Here is an 18,568-nt window from a genome sequence, read left to right on the forward strand (position 1 = left end):
AGCAAATTGGAGAGCAGTTGTTCATCCCTGTTCTGTTACATGATGGGAAGGACTCTGTTCTCGCTCGAGTGTGTGTGAACAACGGTAAGAGCTTCATCAGCGAAGCCATGTTCCGCCAACTCCCAAAAGATCCAGCCATTCCCACCTTCAAACTGATAGACAAATGGGGAATGGACCTGGAAGCACCTAATTCCAAACATCTCCTGCCAAGCAGGTGTATGCTCAAAATCTCCATTGGCAACAAGAGCATAGTCCATAATTGTTGGGTCGTGCGAGACGTTACTGCTGCCTTTTACTTAGGCAGTGACGTTCTCAATCGCTTTGCCATTAGTTTGGACCTAATAAACTTCAAAGCTTGGTCCCGATTAGCGGATAATCCCATGGGCTTTGATGATCCAGAAAAAGCATTTAGGTCAGCTCAATTGCTACCTTATGCAGTTGAAATTCAGATCAAAGAGGAAGTCACCATCCCAGAAAGGACCCGACAATTCTCCCTGGAAGTGAAAGTTAAAAGAGGACAATATTTGCAAAGCCCTGATGCTTACATACATCTAAACGCTTCTCTCCAACAGCAAGGGTTGGGGGTAAACCCAACACCATTAGTCAACATAGAACATGACACCATTCTAATAGAGGTGGATAACAGCGACTTAAAGAGTATTACTCTAGCCGCAGGCACCATTATTGGAATGGCGGTTGATGACCGACATTTTTCCATCGATTTAGGTAATGAACTGTTAGGACCAATCCCCAAGGACTGTTTTGACAGTGACAGTGAGGACAATACAACACCAGACAGGATTTTTATCCGGCATGGGGGGAACTTCCTGGTGTACACTTCTTGCCCTTATGGTAAGGAAGATGTGACTTGTGACTTCAGAAGGGATGAGGTGATTTTCCAGGTCCATGAGGGCTGCCTTTCCCACCTGAAGCCTCCAGTCCAAATCAGCACTCTGACCAGGGACTTCTCCACCCAGCTGGAGGAGGCCGCTGAGATAGCCAAACCAGAAGTCTTTCCAGGCTTCAGGCAGATGGTGGAAGAGAGAGTCAACCTAGCTGATGCCTGTGTGACTCTGGAACAAAAGCAAAAGTTGAAACAAGTTTTCTTGGATTTCCAAGATCTCTTTGCAGTAGACTCATATGACTGTGGCCGCACCGACATCCACACAACAACAATCCCCACGGACCCTGGCATGACTCCAGTGTTTGTGAAGCAATATCGTTTGCCTCTCGCATCCATGGAGTCCCTTACTGAAATAATTAAGAACCTTGAGTCCCGGGGAATAATCCGTCCAGTTCACAGCACCTTCAATAATCCGGTGCTGGGAATATTGAAGCCAAACGGCCAGTGGAGACTCTGCGCTGACCTCAGGGAGCTCAACAAACGGGTCCATACTTCCCGATGGCCTCTGCCCTACATTGACCAAGGGCTGGCCCAGATCCAGGGGTCACAGGTATTCACTGCAATAGACCTGACCAATGGATACTGGACTGTGCCTGTCAGTAGGGAGGACCAATACAAGCTGGCTTTTACCATTGGGGGCCAGCAGTACACATGGACCCGGACTCCCTTCGGATACCTTAATCTCCGGTAATGAGTTTAACATTTTCCTACATAAGGCCATGCCCGACCTGGGTGCGAGGGGTAACCTGGCTTATGTAGATGATGTCCTCATCAAAAGTTCATCTGTGGAGGAACACATAGCGGAGATCCGTTATGTTCTGACCCAGTTGAGGGCCGCCGGAGCAAAACTTTCCTTTCAGAAAGCACAGTGGTGTAGAACCCGTGTTAATTTCTTGGGGCATGAGATTACTCCTCAGGGTCTCTGTCCCCAGGAAAAGAAAGTGGAAGCACTTCAGAAACTGAAAGACCCCACAACTCTGCGGGAACTAAGGAGCCTCCTTGGACTGACTAATTACAGCAGAAAGTTCATTGAGGGCTACGCAGAGATCACCAGACCCCTGATTCATCTCCTGAAGGGGGGGGTCAAGTGGGAATGGGGTCCAGAACAAGCCGAGGCAGTAAAACAACTCAAAAGAAGCCTCTCACAAGCGCCTTGCCTAGCTTACCCTGTCAGAAACAAGGAGTTCTTCCTGGAGACGGGGTTCTCTAATACGTGCTTGACAGCAGTATTATACCAAAAGCATGACAAGGTCAATAAAGTAATCTCCTATGCGAGCAAAACTTTATCCTCTGTGGAGAAAAAATTCAACGATTGTGAGAAGGCACTCCTGGCAACGGTGTGGGCATTGAAGAATTACCGCCCGTTTATCCAGGGGGAACACATCATAGTGGAGACTCCACACCAGCCTCTGCAATATCTTCAAAGTGATAGAATCCGGGCCGGAAATGTGAGTAATTCCCGAATTACTTCCTGGATTCTGTCAATGCAAGGCTTTCCTGTGGAGGTCAGATATGGCCAAAACAAGAAGAGTCCCCTCGCGCAAGGTCTGGCTGACTTGCATGATTGTGCCAGAGAAAACTGTCTCGAGGACGAAAGTCTAAAGATAAAGGACAACACGGAGGCATACCTTAATTCCCCACACAAAGTCTTTGAAGAGGACAAGTGTGAGGGAATGCCCACTGTCTATGTGGATGGATGCTCTTACCATGTTGACAACGACGGGGAGAAAGAACTGGTGGCCGGCGTAGGGAATGCATGGGTGAATGAGTCCCCAGAACCCTCCGCTGGATACAAAATTGGTCCCCGAAGTAGTCAGGTGGCAGAATTGATGGCTGTGCATCAGGCCATCCTCACTGCTGTCCAGCATCAACTCCACGAACTGGTCATAATCACAGATTCGATTATGTACGGAACGGGTTCGTGGAGCACCTGGTGAATTGGAAAACCAGAGGCATGTTATGTGCTAACAACAAACCCTTGAAACATGGGAAGTTGATCGAAAACATTGATGATCTGGTCACCTTGAATGAGATGACCATCTATTGGAAAAAGATCAAGGGTCATTCCAAAGTAGAGGGACCAGACAAAACTGGAAATGACTTAGCTGATCAGCTGGCCAAAACCGGGGCCATCCAAGGGGATCTAATCGAGATTGAGTCCCTGTTGGGGGAAATCCAGGTCACTGCTATCACTAGGTCCCAGACAAATGCTCACAACGACCTTTCAATTGCACAATGGAGCAAGGAGACCCCTGATGCTGATTTGATTACAGCTCAGAAGGGGGATCCAATTATTGGTAAGTTTTACCAACACCTTGAGGACCCTGAGAACTTTCCCCTGACGGATACCGATTACATTGGGAAAGAGGACCTAAGGGTGTTGATGAAATGTCCAAAAATGTTCCGGATCCAAGACGGTTTGCTGGTAAGGAAATCCAAAGCTGGCCACGATCAGTGGGTGGTTCCTACCTCATTCCGAAGCCTGATGTTAAGTCACGCCCATGATGCGGCCACCGCCGGTCATAGGGGGTTTCACACAACATTGGAAATCTTAAGAGAGGTTGCATACTGGCCACACATGGGGCAGGACCTCGACCAATACTTGAAGGGGTGTCTTGTGTGTGCACAATTTCAGCCATCATCCCTCACGCACCGTGCGCCTCTCCAAAAGAGGGGGATGACACTGCCATGGTCAGATTTACAAATCGACTTTGTAGGCCCCGTGATTCGCTCTGCTAGAGGGAATAAGTACATGTTGACTGTGACATGCTTGTTTACCAAGTGGGTGGAATGTCTCCCAGCCCCAAATTGCAAGGCAGAAACTGCAGCTGTCCTGATGATTAACCACATCTTTTCCCGTTTCGGTCTACCTCAAAGGATTGAGTCAGACAGGGGTAGCCACTTCACCAGTGAAGTAATGACAAAGATGTGGGAGATACTGGGGGTCAAAAGGAAGTTGCATATTGCTTACCGGCCAGCTTCCTCTGGGGCAGTAGAGAGATATAACCGAACCATTGTGAGCATACTAAAGACGTTTGTGGCAGATTCTGGGCCAAGTTGGGATATCCGATTACCTCTGGTCCTAATGGCCATCAGATCTACCCCTTCATCTGCAACCAAAATGTCACCATTTGAGTTGATGACTGGACGCAAGATGGTGCTTCCTCAGCATTTGCTCTACAGGACCCAAGAGCAGACACTGATAAATGCCTCCACAACTCATGAGTATGTGGAGAATTTAAGGAAACACCTTCAACATGCTTTTGCTTATACTCAGCGGAATATAGAAAGATCAGCTGATAGCATGAAGACCCACTATGACCTGCAAACTTCCAGGAAGGAATATCAGGTGGGGGACCGGGTCTATCTATACAATTTCCAAAGGAACCAGGCCAAACAGCGAAATTTTTTGCCTACATGGAAGGGACCCTTTGAGATTATAGACAAAATCTCCCCTGTGGCCTACAAGATCCGCATCCCCAAAGGCGGTTTGGCAGAGGGGGAAGACAAGTGGGTCCACATAAACCAGTTGAAGTGTTGCCATCCCAGGCACACTCTGCAACAACTGGAGGAATCCTCTGGAATCCTAGAGGGTACTGTCTCAGATTAATTCAGTTCTAACTTAAAATATCCTACATATCGCCTATCAAATTCTGAGTTTCTCAATGTGGGTGTTTTCGTTTTTGAATGCAAAAAGAAATGTGCATGTCCATATGTTTTGACTATAAATTTATATGCCACCCCACTATATCAATGGTGGGGGAAAAATGTCTATGAATAGGTATTGCCGCTCTTCCTTTGTCGTCCTAGGAGAAAGAAAACCTGGAGACGGGCCAAGGAGGACGATCCGGAGACCGGGAGCAGAGACGCAAGGGGCCCAGTGTACCGCCCGATACTCCCATCAGGACCGGCGAGGAGAACCGATCGATCCGACCGGGTGGAGGAAAAGATGCTGAACTGTGCCATCTATTGGAAGAAGATGAGGAAACATCCTAGGTCTTGCGAGTCCCATCAGTGAAACAGAATGGCCATCGCAAGAGGGGGGCTTGTGGGATGTTTTTATCCACGCATCCAAGCCCTACCTCAAAACTGTGCAGTACTGACATGGAAAACATCATGATGGCCAGAGATTCCCAGAAAATGCCCAGGGAAGTGCATGAAGAATAGGCTGCCACCCATTTTGCCGATGTTATGGGCACAGCAGGGCACTGCCTAAAACCACCATTGGACTACCCACACAGTAGCCTGAAACCATTGGGAATGGCAATGCTGATTGCCAAAAGCAACCTAGAATTGTGGGGAATTCATTTTCTTAAATTCCAAAAATGGGTGCATTACCAGTACTCACCACTATCAGAAAGCCGGCGTTTTAAAACAACACCAGACTTTTTTCTCTTTTTGTGTAAAACTGAATAAATGAACCCAAAGCAGGCCAAAGAAAGACTTACTGAGAGGTGGATCCAATGTAAAGTTATATTCTGAAGTGACTTGAAGGTTTATAACAAGACTGGCTGAGCTGTGGATTTCAGCAGTTTAAGTAAATTTGGACTGAAAGACACTAAAAACCTAAATGTTTAAAAGAAATGAGTGACCTACTTTTGAGTGTCACATAGGTTGCAATTGTTTAAATGTCATAGTTTTAAACTTAGAATCAGCATTCTAGCTGCATATGTAAAAATTGTCTTGACTTAAACTGGGGAACAAAAAGTGACATTTTATATGAAACCTGGCTTAAGGAACTGAATTCTGCCCACCAGCTACCCCCGACAGGAGTTGAGACTTGCACAACAGCTGTGTTCCCAGGCCTAGCTGCCTTTTGCTGCTCCCACCAAAAGGGATCTGACACTTCTCTGATTGAATTACCTGGGCTCTGCAGGAAATTGAACAAAGCCCTGTCCTGACTCAGGCAAATGTTTTATTGGTGGGAGTCGTAAATGTGGCTTCCTCCTGGAAGGAAAGGGGAGGAGCACTGCATGTGAGAGCAAGCTGGCTTGGCAGAAACTGGGAGGGGGAGAAACTGGAGACAGAGGCTGAGCTTGAAGAAAGTGGAAAGACTGGTTTCTGTACCATGTGACCTGAAAAGACACACCCCTGTAGCCAGAATATGGTTTTAGAAAAAGATGAATAACTCATAGTACGGACTTGTCATAATTATTTAAATGATACCATAATTCTTGTGATTTTTCTGCCCACATTTTAAGAGGTTTTTAGAACCGGTGGCATGATCTGGGGGCAAGCTAGCAGTTAAGAGGGTATTACTTAAAATGTATGCATGTTAAAAGTCTGATACTTCATCAATTAATGCCTGCATGCCTTGCACACATTTGGGTAAATTTGAGTAAGAATCTGATATTGGTAACCTGACCAAAAAGTGAAATATGTTGCCATTTCTCAATGCAAGCTCTCAGGAAGAGCAGATTTGGACAGGGTATACCTCCTGTGATATGTGATGGGTGCATGTAATTTTAAACAAATGTGTACCTGTGCAAATATGTCTTTTGGGTCAAAATATAGATTGTGTGTAATTTGACAGGGGTGGGTTCTCTGTACCATAAACAGACCTCATCATGATGACACTTCATTTCATTCCCCCAATCAAGGGGAAGAGGATGAAGTGGCCAATGACAAGTGGAGAGGGGTAGGGCCTAGGAAGCTAGCCTTTCCACCCATTTTAAAAACACATAAAAGCAGACAGACAGGACAGATAGGGACATTCAATTCCATTTGCTGCGGAGCATGCTGCCGGACCATACCACATCCAGAGATCCAGACTTCAAATCCATCAATCTCCAGAGAAAGCTGTGCAGAAAGATCCAGAAGCAGTGCTGTACCCAGAGAGAGCAGAGCTGACCCAGACCACTGTTAGCAGAACCAGAGAGCTGACCCAGATCACTGTGAAGTGCCGAGACCAGACCAGAGTCCAGTCTAAAACCTGACCAGATCCGTGGCGAGGCCCATTCTATTTCTAAATATATTGTGAGTACCTAGCAGAACTGTGCAGAACCAATCTCTTAGTTAAAATAATCTAATCCAAGCTATTTTAATCTAAGTAGAACTGCCTCCTAACTGTCACCTGTCATTTGCAAAGCTGTCACCTGTCATTTCTAGTTGCTAGCTGTCAATTGTCACTTTGAACTTTAAAATTTCAAATCTGAAAAACGACCTTTACCATATCGCTCATATCTCCGTGACCGTTTGTCTTAGAGACTTGCAGTAACTTTCCTCTGAAAGCTGGGAATCTTGGCTTTTTAACGAACCTAGAACCGCATTCCTATTCCATACACTTTTGCCGCAATCGCGAAAAACGCACTCGCGAATTTTGCCGCGATTTGCAAATTTCTCCACGTGTGAAAACAACAGTTTCCTTGCTTTCCTTGCTAAAAATTCGTTTGCCTCTTAAGAACCATCCCTGAATCATTGCTAGAGTGAGCCTGGACTAATATTAACTAGATACCACTCACCCTGAAACTCTAGAGGGATATAAAAGCATTTTAGCATATTTTTCACTTCATTGCCAGCACATATAAAAGCATTTTAGCACATTTTCCAATATAGTGCTATCACATATAAAAGCATTTTGGGCCTGTGTTTCAAACTTCTGTAGTCTAAGCTTGCTGGGGTGAACTGAATTACATTTGATTGCATTTCTGAGAACTGTGTGCTTCCCTTCCATTTCCTTGCATTGCATAAAAGGGGGGGGGTGAATTGTCCAAGAAAGTGATTACATTGTCTTTTGCTGAAATCCTATCAAGTTATTTTCTGTACTGCATTTCATTCCACATTGCATCCATTTGAAACCATCAAAGTATTGTTGCTATCTTACCCATCCTATAACCACTCATCATTGATTATAAAGAAGTGTGCTAGTGCCAGACTATCCATTATTGATTACTGCTCAGATTCAGTGTGATATTCAATTATTAATTTATTATAAAGCGTGATATATATATATATTGTTTAAATTATCAAATAAACCCTTAAACTTGCAAAACAGAACTACTTCTTGGCTCAGTGGGGTCAGGGGGATTCCAAGAGAGGGGTGTTATATAGGGGTAGTCATCCAGAACGCATGAACTGGACATAAAGATATATCAATAAGGGTTTCCATTCAGTATCCCAGACTAGGCATTGACTTAGCTGTAGTGTTGAATTGAATCCTCTTACAATGTAATTTGATTAAGGGTGAAGAAGAGGATATGCTGTGTTGAATAAACAAGTCTAATTCAACTCACAGGGTAAAACCCACATCCATGAAGCTAAAGCCTCCCCAACTTAAGTGTCTGCTTTAATTCAGTTTACAGGAAAATCAAATAAAATGCCAAGCCCTTTTCTGTGTCTATTTATTGTAATTCGGTTTACCGAGTAATTAAAAAAATGCAGACCACTTTCTGAGCCTCTCTTCTAAAAATTCCTTAGCTTCATTCTGTGCTCTAATTCAGTTTACATGGTAATCGAAATGCAGACAACTCCTGTGCCTCTCTGTTAAAGGCTCCTTAACTTAATTTTCTGTTCTAGCTTAGTTTACAGAGTAATCAAATAAAAGGTAGGACACTTTCTGTGCATCTATGCTAAAAAATCCTTAACTTAAGGATCTGCTCTAGTTCAGTTTACAAGGCCATCAAATAAAATGCAGGTCACTTTCTGTGCCTCTCTGTTAAAACCGTACATTAATTCTCTGCTCTAGTTCAATTTACTGGGCAATCAAATAAAATGCGTGTCCCTTCCTTGTCTCTTTGAAAATGTAAATGATATTACTTAGCACTTTGGTGCTTCTACATAATATCTTTCATTCCAATGTTTTCTGCCATCCGTCATCTGGCTGGATGGTATTCAGCTCCTTACACTTTCAACTTTGACAGGCTTGCTTCCATTATCCACACAAAAGCTTGCTGTCGGACACATTTTGTTCATTTTCCAAGCCTTCCCTCAATTAAATTTCAGGTAATTTATATACACTTTGAGTGGGACCTTTAGCGCATCAATTGACAATTTGTTGTCATTTGTTTATTAAACACATCCCAGCAAGCTGCACCAGAGTTGATAAGAAAATTGTACATCACCATATTTTAGTGTAGGCTGTTGCTTTCTATCGTGGCCTATTAACTCATTCAGTCGTGTACTTCATGACATAGTGTAGAGGAGGAGCCAAGTACCCCCACTCCAACTGCCCCACCTTCATTACCTGAAACATATGAACCAAAATATGTGACATATACTGAGCAGGTAAACCAGCAAAGATAAGAGAGAGCTCTCTAGCAGTACCCATAAGAATACCTGTACCTAAGAGAATATGGGTGGTGAAGTACCCATTGAGGAAACCATACTTGCATCCAAGACAATATGATGGCCATTTGAACGAGATTCCTGATGAAACAAAGAAACTGAATGACCAGGCTGAATGGTGACATCATACAAGGATGAATCGACACCCAGATAAAAAGATAACCAGACAAGAGAGGCAGACGATTTATAAAGAACGAAGAATTACCAAGGATAAGTGACATCTTGGGATCAAGATGAAGAAACTTATGCCACAAATGTGATGAAGATATTTAGTTAGTTTAAACCTTCAACTCTCTCTTCCTAAATATCTTCCTTCTCAAGCTCTTCGCTCATCTGCCTCCATCTCCCTTAGGGTCAGTCGCTTCTCCAAGCAACGAGTTGGTGGCTGATCACTCTCTTCGGCAGGGGCCTCTCTCTGGAACAGCCTTCCTGCCTCCCTGAAACTCGAGGAGAACCATCTCCGGTTACGGAAACACCTCAAAACTTTCCTCTTTGCTTCTGCTTTCTCTTCTCCCCTCCCTTGCTGAATTCCTGACTGAAATGTCACTGGTTACCTGGCCACCCTTTCTGATCTCTGGCCCAGGACCTATCAATTACCCACCTGCACTGCCTCCCTGGCAACCCCTGCACTTGGGGACCGTTTTTCTGTATCCCTTCAGTCCCCCTACCAGCACTTATGTGTGCACTTCCTTGCACTGCGAATAGCTGGCTGTTTTATGTGTCTTATTTATCCCACTTCCCATGTACTGCACTTTCCCCTCTCCCTTCCCCCTGTGCACTTTTCCTTTCCCCCCATTCCCTTGCACTTGCGCGATCTGAATGACACCTGGCCTAGTAGGATCATTGTCTGTCCTCCCTTTGTTCCCCCCATTGCCTCGTCGCGCCTTGAAACACTTTTGTATAGGCGTGTTATAAATGCCATATCATATCATATCATATCATATCATAAACGGGTACAGATGCAATGAAACGCAAGCAGCAAAACAATCATGAAGCTAGCCACCTGCTTAAATAGATTAGACCGCGGCAAGCACCAACATATACCTATATACCTCATAGATACATATGGATTAAGTAAAGAATGAATGTTTCCACTACGTGTAACGCAGTACTGAACAACGCGAGAAGGCCTCATTTCAGTATCGCAGTAATAGAAATTTGCAAATTGCAATTGAATTAAACGGAATACATTTATTTCAGCTAAGGAGTTCACTGAGCCAAGAAAGTCAAGGTCTTATCAAACTAGGAGTTGGCTGACATTGGATACAATTAACGTGAAACAACAGAAGCTCCTGTTCAAGAAGGTGAAGCAAAAACAAAAGAAGTCAGAGGACTATTGAAGAGTAAAATCAAATACACAAAAAGGCTCAATTCATGGTGTCCAGTCACGTGATGGAAGAAAGTTGGGCGGACGAGATGGTCACACCTATGCATGGAAGCCGGATAGTACCCATACTCCTTAAAAATTCTCAGAGAACAGTACAGACTCAAGGCCAACTTCAAAAGTACTAATTGACACTAGACCATTGAGATGATGGATCTCATTTTAATTGGATGGAAGCTGGTATCAAGACAAGCTTATCCGCACCTGGTTGTTCAGTCTGCGTGCTGCTCATGCAGGTGGAAAATTACTGATGGGGGTTATAAGCCAACCAATTGTAGGGGAAAATGTAGTTGGGGGTCCTATAGTTTGCATAACCAATGGGACGTCGTACATTTAGTGACATTCATAGTGGCCATTTTAGAGGGAGGGCTTAGTTGCCCCAACTGATGTTAGCTATCCTATTACCTTTCTCTGTTACTCCATACAGGTATAGTACCTATGCCTAATTATTTACTTAGATCCAGTCCTGCTTCTCGATAAGTTTTAGTAGTTTGCCACGTAGGATGACGTTGGTAATGACGCAGGTCAACACGTCAGCTATTACCAATTATGGGTATAAGAACCCAACTTTTTTATGAAGTAGTTAGAGTCAGAGTATCGAGCGATTGCTGATGTTCGTTGTACTCCCTGTTTTAAGACTTGCATTAAAACAGACAAACTTTGCTAAACTATTTGTGTCGTCTTGATTATAGATGTGTGAGTAGAATCTGCATCCCCACCCATCTCCAGGGCATTGCTACTCATTCTAAAGGACTGGGAGCCTTCAGTTCAATTATTTATACATTCTGACCACAGTCTCATTTCTTTGAGCTGAGAGCAGAGGAATATTCTAAAAGCGCCTTTCCTAAATTCAAACATACATGCAATGTAATATGACCATAGGCTTTTCATTGTACAAAGATAAATCATAAATCCAACATACATGTCTCTACCTAATATATTCAAAAGGCATTCTGTCCTAACGTGTTATCATGAAGTTATACATGTTTGCACTGAATGCAGAATGCTCCGTAGCTGTAAACACTTCTAGGCATTATAAGGAGGCTAGGTATATTAACACTACTAATTCAAAATGGGCCTTGTCAATCAATTCATGTTAGTTACTTAATTCTAACCACCCAGGTATTTTGTACACCTCTTGCTGGCCAAATGCAGAATATAGGGGTATCAAACATTGTTTCTAATTGCAAAAATAGACAATTCATGTCAGCGGGGAGTGTTACATACGATTACTTTACCAGTCTTTACATGGATAGACAAGTATATTAGCTTGATTTATTATTTGCATTTTGAATATATGTAATAATGGAATTTGTTTTTGATGTTTATGATTTCATAGATTTCTCTTTTTCCCTTCTTTTTGTGTAAAATGTAAATATATTTGTTTAGTAATACTCATTGTCATTTTAAACCACTGAACACCTTCATAAGGACCAATTTGGTCGAAACACCCGTCGGTGAGGGTTTATCATATATGTTGGGCAAAACTGAATTAAACAATTTCTGAAAAGTATATAAAGAATCTTGAACAAATGTATATTTTGAGCATTGGTTGACTATTTTGCATATAACTGTTGGGATAAGCGCAACATTGCCTGGTCTGAAAACTCTCCTTTTTTATTCATAAAATATATATTCGCATCTGCAGAAACATTAAAAGAAAAAAGAAATTACTTATTTCCTGGTGTGCATCAGAATAAGCTATCTGGTACTGCTGAAATGTACTTTAGTATTGATAGTAGATAACTTACAGTCCATCAATTAAATATAAGAGAAAGCGTGTTAGTGACTAATAAGATTAAATTGAAACATGAATTGAACTAGATTATAAACAGAACTGGGTTGATTTGAGTACCACATCCTATGCTAGGAATTACATAAAGTGCACCTATACTTTTTGAGGTACCAAAATATATATATGAATATCCATCACCACATATAACATGAAATGACCTGCTAATGAAATGTAATGCACTTCTACTATGGAAGTACAGGGTGACTGGATAACGCTCCCACATAGGGATCCCATATGTAGAATAGGCAAAAGAACTGTGGAAACAATAAAGCACCTGATGTTATACTGTGAAGGATTTGAGTTTATGAGGAGATGCTATAAAGATAATAACGAGCATATCAATACAGCTGTAAAAAAAGAGAGTATGGAACTCACCGATGAAGGAAGATAATAACTCCATAATAATTACTGTGATTCAGTTGTGATATGTTATTTTAGATCTAACAATCACTGAACAAATAGTACAGAAATAAGTTGGACAACTTATTGATTTTAGAATTAATTATAAATGAACTTCTATAAATAGGTTTTAGCTAATATGTATGAATGAAGTTATATATCTGCTATATTTTAGTTGTATAAAGATGATGCTGATCGGTTGTACAAATGCATTAAAAAAACATCACATCTATTGGTTGTGTCAGTTATTATTTTCTCCTACACTCAAGATCTAAAATGAGCATAAGTGGTCAAATAAAGAACAGAATGTAGCGTCTAGTTGATGAATACTTTTCAAATTGTGTTTCGTTTTAGAAAACGTGCATTAAAGCATTTGTTTTACTAAACACACATATATGTGTAATTCTCTAAGGAGATCTCTGCTTTGGGGACGACTGGCATCTGCCCAGCCATCTTTAACCTAAAACCAAGCAGGCCCCCACCTCTTCTAAAATTCGGGGAGTTTTCCAAACCCAGGAAACAAGACGCTGGGAGGCCCTCAGATCCCAATGGAATGAAAGAGGTTGCATCCATTTTATCCAGACATAACAACTCTGTGCCTACTTTAGGGTGAGTGCTGTGACAAATTAAATGAGCTTCAAGCCCAGTATGCATTATGCACTTATTGATTAAATCATGCATCCCTTTCACCAAAGACGTATTTGCCAAATATAAATATTTCTGTAGATTCCTTTGTTATGTATTGTCAGAAACAACAATTAAGATTCTGCACCGGCACTGCATGTCAACTGTGTTCATGATAATGAATTCTTATTTTTAGATTAGTTAGAATATTAGTTTAGAAATATTATAGTATTTCAGATTGTCATCCTAACATTTGACATATATCTCATATTACTTTTAAGCTCGGCAAGTGCCAGTATGATTTCTTATTTCTTTGTCGGTGCTGCCTCAGTATGGATGAGTCATGACTTTTCCATGCTATGTGTGCGAGTGGTGCATTGATGCACCTGGCTCCAATTCTGGCTTTTTTCATTTTTTATGTTTGTGAATGGAGATGCGTGGGTGGCAATGGTTCACCACCTGTCTACATTTACCTTCTCGAAAACGATTGAGTTTTAACAATGTCTGTTTGGGCATCATAATTAGCACCGCAAATACAGTTGACAAGCAGAGGCGTTGCTAGGTGGGGGGCTAAGGGGGCTATAGCCCCTGGTCTTTTGGTTGGAGTCCCGGATGGAATCTCTGGAGCTACAACCAAAAGGCCAGCTAGCCCCCAGTCACGACAATTTCGACATCAGCGTAGCCGCGAGTCTTTTCCAGATCTAGCAACAGCCCTGTTGACAAGCATCATTTCTTATGGTTTATATCGAAGTTTGCATGAGATGAGTGGTACATCTTGGTCATTTTTAGTTTTCTATTTCTTTTGTAGGCCATCGGATAAAGCGACCTTAATCTCCCGAAACATGTTATGAAAACCTGTAATTGACTTTTGGGGTCATTACGACCCAGGCGGTAAGTACACCAACTTTACCACCATGGTGTAAACTATGTTTACACCATGGTGGATGGCGGATTTACCGCCCCATTCCAAGGTGAGTGGGGCGGTAAATCCCCATTTCCCATTTACCCTTCCCCATTCCCAATTTTGCCCCATAGGGCATAATGGGAGTGGGGAAGGCGCTAATTACGGCACCGTAAATTACGGTGCCGTAATTAGCACCAAGGCGGTTTAGCGCCATGGATTTTAACGCCTGCTGAAAGCAGCCGTTAAAATTGGAATCAGGCGTTAAGGGTTAACAACGGCGTTAACCCTTAACGCCTGAGTTGTAATGAGGCCCTTTGAATCCTGAATAAGAAAATTATTATGAATTGAGTAAAATCAACTTTATAAAATCATTTGCATATCTTTGCATTTATTTTTTCAGTGCGGTTGCAGAAACTTAATTGTGATTTCTCATAATGCATAGTGTGACCCCATCCCCGGGATGTACCCAGCACCACCAGTAATTCTAATTATAAGTGCAGACGTTCATCTACATTCGCAATGATTCTTAGGATCTAAAATAGTTCATTCATTTTATGCCAAACAGCTAGTAATCCTTATTGGTGCTGCTTGTCCTATTCCCAAGTCTCATAAGAATATTTCAAAAGAAAACAAGACAAAAGTACTAGATTGTCCATCTTGAAATAATAAGCCTTTTTCAGATAATGGGCCTCATTACACGTTTGTCGATCTGGAAACAAGGGTGCCGGTAAGCTCACTTGACCTCTTGTTTCTGTACCGGCAAACTAGGAGTCTGCCCGCCGGAGCCGCTGTGCCCAACAGCTCTGACCCTGCTGGGCACAGCGTCCACGGAAGGCAGACCGGTCAGAACGGTGCTGGCGCTTCCGTCCCCCCCTATGGGACTCTATGGGAATGGGGACTTACATTTTACTGGTGACTGACTTCCCAGGCCGCCGGACTTGAAATCTCCTGGTTTCACCGGGAAGTCAGGCGCCGGTAAAATTGTACAAGTCCGGTGACAACCTGCCGGTAGCACCGGCAGGGTTAACGATGGACTCATAATGAGGCCCAATCATTGATAGTGTGCTTTGAAAAGTAAGGTAAGTCTAACATTCTTATTATGACTACAATAAATACAGGAAGCCTTCATTAGTAATGAACATTGTAAAAAAAAATTAAAAGAGCCAGTTTACAATGTTTGTATAATTACATACATTCTTGTTAGTAAACCGCTTTTGTTGCTGAGAATACACTAGACTTGTCTCTCAAAAGTATCTTTCTTCTTGGAAAGGTTCATGATCAGATTAAAACAAATGACCTTTTTCTTCTGTGAGCACCAAGGAAATGTTACAGTTTGCAGAAACACTAATAATTAACCAAAAACATCAAACAACGGCCACAGTTGTAGAGTCTGTGCTGGCCACTGGTCTCTTATTAGACCTCTGTTTTCCGCTTTACCTTTTGAGGTCTATCAGAACCCATCACCCGCGCAGAGCCTATCTGCGTCCTCATTTCCCCCGATGTGGACAATGCACCCTCAGTGTGATGGCGACATTTCTACAGGGCACACATGATGGAAAGCTACGTCTCTAAATACTCGGCTGGTCCCCACCTGAGGGGATGCCCCTGTCACTGCTACTCTCATTCTATGCTCAACCATTAAACACACAGTGGCCACCCAATTCAAGTTACCTGTGTTTCTAATCTGGTCACACTGCTGTCATGAATGGATGGGGGGCTTTAGCAAATGCCTACCTGACGATGGAACTCTCCTCCATAGATAGAGGGAGCGGGGGAGAGACAGAGATAGAATATGAGAAAGAGAGCTAGTAAGAAAGTGCAGGGACGCAGAAAGAGGGAGGGAGAACCATAGAGAGAATAAGAGAGAGAGCGAACCAAGGAGAGAGAGAGAGAACCAGACCTACCTATTGTACTCCATGTACAGCTATTAGCATTTAAGAATTCTGCTTTGCACGGTTCTTATCCCTCTGTCCAAGCGCATGTCCCTATGCAGTCTGAGTCTCTAAGTATGAATGAGAAGTTGCCTGTCTTCATCTTTTTGGTTATTTGCCTGCTTCTCTATTTAGCTAGGTATTTGTATAGTACATGGTGCAGGTTACTTGTTGCAAGTGAAAACGCCAACACCACTCCCCCATACTTCATTTACTAGTAATTTATCAGCATCGTCTTATACATGGATCCGCAACTAGCTCTCTCAGTCTATTTCCTCTACCTGTCCCAACCCCCCTGCCCAGAACTCTTACCTAATCACTTACCACATACATTCCACTATCTCCCTAAACTGCTATCTATAAAAACATCATTACCACTCCTTTACCCCCTAACCATGAGCACAACAAATACATACACAATAAAAAAAACTCTTGGCTAATTTATATACATATATTCAGTGAATAACGTTCTTAAAGGGGCGTTATGGTTGCAGCGAAAAATCCTAAAATAACCATAGGTCAGTAACACATTGCCCTACCCGTGGTGTCCCTCTCTGTGTGCTGCATCACATGTAAATCGGGTCTTTATGACAATGGGCCTCATTATGACTGAGGCGGTAGCATTGCTGGTAAATTAAATTACCGGCACCCGGCAATGGCGATCTACCGGGGCATTCCAGCCCTGGCGGACCCGGTAATTCCCCTTTGGCGGGTGCTGGTAATAATTACTCCCCATTCCCATTTGAGCCCAATAGGGCTCAAATGGGAATGGGGAGGTCGATGCAAAGTCACCATTCGTGAATGTTGCCGGTGCTTCCGACATGGTCTGCTCGCAGTTGCCAGTACGCCCGCCAGGTCAGACCTGCGGACAGGAAGGCACCCGCGAGCAGAGCTCGTAGTTTGCCGCAGCCCAAGCCTCACATCCACTTGATAGCTGTCCAGATGGGTATGTATGTCTTGCAATTTACTTCCCTTTTTCTGTTAGGGTGAGTGCTGTGACAAATGAAAAGAGCCGGGAGCCCAATGTGCACTACTTACTCAGAAGGGTTTAATGCTGAATCACTATCAGGGACAGATTTCAAACATAAAACTACATTCTGTGGTCATTCTTTAGTTCCCAAAATGTTCTTCGCTTTTATGCAAACCATGAGGTTTGGGTTTCTTGAAGAGAAACCCAAACCTGGGTTGGGGCTCCGCCCCTCAGCCTCTTCCGCATACCTTCTCCTACCACAATCAACCCTCCCACAATGAAAGGGATGGGGCTTCCCAGAGTAAATGTTTTCTATTTCTAGCACTGCTAATAACTCAAGTACATTTGTGCCCCAGTTACTCCATTCATCATGTCAAATATCATTTGGTGATGTAAAATCAACCATCCTTCAAATCTTTACATTGTCTACTTTCATTGTGGACCACATTGCAGTCTTATCCCTGCCACCGCCACGCTCTTCACAATCTCTCTATTCCAAGGGAGCCTTCCTACCACAATTTCTAAATTTAATGCATATAGCACCATATTTGGAACTCAAGGCCAAATTCTCTACATGACCAGGCCTGAAACATGATCATCTTGTCTTTTCCTTTCCACGCTGTCCTCTCACTTGAAGTCTTAGCATCCACACTGACATCCTTAACCAATTCCTTTCTCCTGATGCTTACATCGCCATTTAATTGCCTTCTCAGCACCTCAGTCCACCAATTATTTAACCATGTCCACATCTCGCTCCAAAGCAAAATACTTCATCAGCAACAACCTCTATTGAACCTTCTTGTTGTAGTAATTCCATCAAGAATTGGTGTCTAATTAGTCCATGTGAGAATGGGTTCACCAGCATATCACCAAATGTTGCAAGGGGTGATGCTAATTCACTTCTCCAACCTTATTTACCAGTGAATTTCCTCTACGTTTTTACAAATGAACCACCCCCAGAGTCCTCTCAGTAGTTTTGCTTCATCTGTCCCAACCATCTCTCCCAGAACAGTCAACACCCAAATCCCTCCATCACACCTTGAAGAGCAACCGCACTGTCCCACACTCTCCTCAAGCTTCCATCCATAACTGGATCCTCACCCCATCACCGTTTCTTAATGCAGTTCCTGCCGCCACCGGGTGACATAATTTCTCAATCATGTTTCTGTTTGAGTTCTTCTTGCTGTGGAGCTCAGTAGAGGACAGTATATGTGTGTGGAACAGCGTTTCAAAGAGCACTGCCAGTCATGGACGCCATATTGCTCCACACTGCAAATGCCCACTGTTCCCTTAGCTTCCTCCTTCAGGGGCGCAGTTCTCTCAACGCGCCTCAAACAACCCCTCAAACATAAACGGGTACTTTATAACACTCTC

At 43.0% G+C, this 18,568-nt stretch overlaps 1 protein-coding gene across 19 annotated transcripts in view; it reads right to left on the reverse strand.

Moving 5' to 3' along the window:
- The window catches only part of SORBS2 (sorbin and SH3 domain containing 2), a 923,152-nt gene that overhangs the window by 20,492 nt on the left and 884,092 nt on the right, over positions 1-18,568 (reverse strand). The gene's annotated exons all lie outside the window — the stretch shown is intronic.

Source organism: Ambystoma mexicanum, chromosome 6q (genome assembly GCF_040938575.1).
Source record: "Ambystoma mexicanum isolate Mex_15411 chromosome 6q, UKY_AmexF1_1, whole genome shotgun sequence".
Taxonomy (NCBI): domain Eukaryota; kingdom Metazoa; phylum Chordata; class Amphibia; order Caudata; family Ambystomatidae; genus Ambystoma; species Ambystoma mexicanum.